We start from the raw sequence: 820 nt of genomic DNA on the forward strand, positions 1-820 counted from the left end.
TGTTACTTTTTTTGTGTTTGCTTTTTTTTTCTTGTGTGCAAGAAAAAGATGTATGGTGTTTTTGTTTTTTGTTTGCTATCACCTTTTTTTTGTTTGCTTAGTTTTTTTGTTTGTGTGGTTTGCACTTCATGGCCACCGTATGAACCTCCTCTAGAGGTGATTATCTCATTGATTAAGGTATATGATGTCCAATATTTTTTCCTTGTATGTTGACTTTGTGAAAGCCAAGATTTAAAAATTAGGAAATTCAGTATATCAAGTTATCAAAAGATGATAATAACAAAACGTAGTATGTATTCAAGAACACACTTTGGCTGCACTGTAATCGACCAGCATTTCAGGGACTGCACTTATTATCATATCATATCATTATCATCAGTGTTTGGGCTTCAGAGACAACGTGATTGTGAAGGTGATAGAGCATCTTCATGTATCTTCACTAATATGGAAATTATGATCTTCTGCTCTACCAGATCCACAATCATAGTTCATAAACTAATAGAGATTCTATCATAGGCACAATTTTGTTAAGTGAGTGCAATTTTTGTATGTATGGAAAATTGAGGGTAATGTTTGATTTCACTAATTTCTATTTCTATTATACTTATATTCATAAGCATGGGAGGTGGACTGGAGGATATTCTGGCTGACTTCAATTAAGTTCATAACCTGGGCTGTTTGCCAACCAATCACAAAGCACTTTTACAAACGATAAAGACAGAGAAAAACAAATTCACAGTCACACCTAAGAATGGTGTCGTGTTGGATTATGTGAAAATGCATGTGTTTTGAGGTATGAACAGAACATGCAAACTCCATG

This window comes from Hippichthys cyanospilos, chromosome 12, assembly GCF_059441005.1.
Source record: "Hippichthys cyanospilos isolate Australia breed blue-spotted pipefish chromosome 12, RoL_Hcya_1.0, whole genome shotgun sequence".
NCBI classification, from domain to species: Eukaryota; Metazoa; Chordata; class Actinopteri; order Syngnathiformes; family Syngnathidae; genus Hippichthys; species Hippichthys cyanospilos.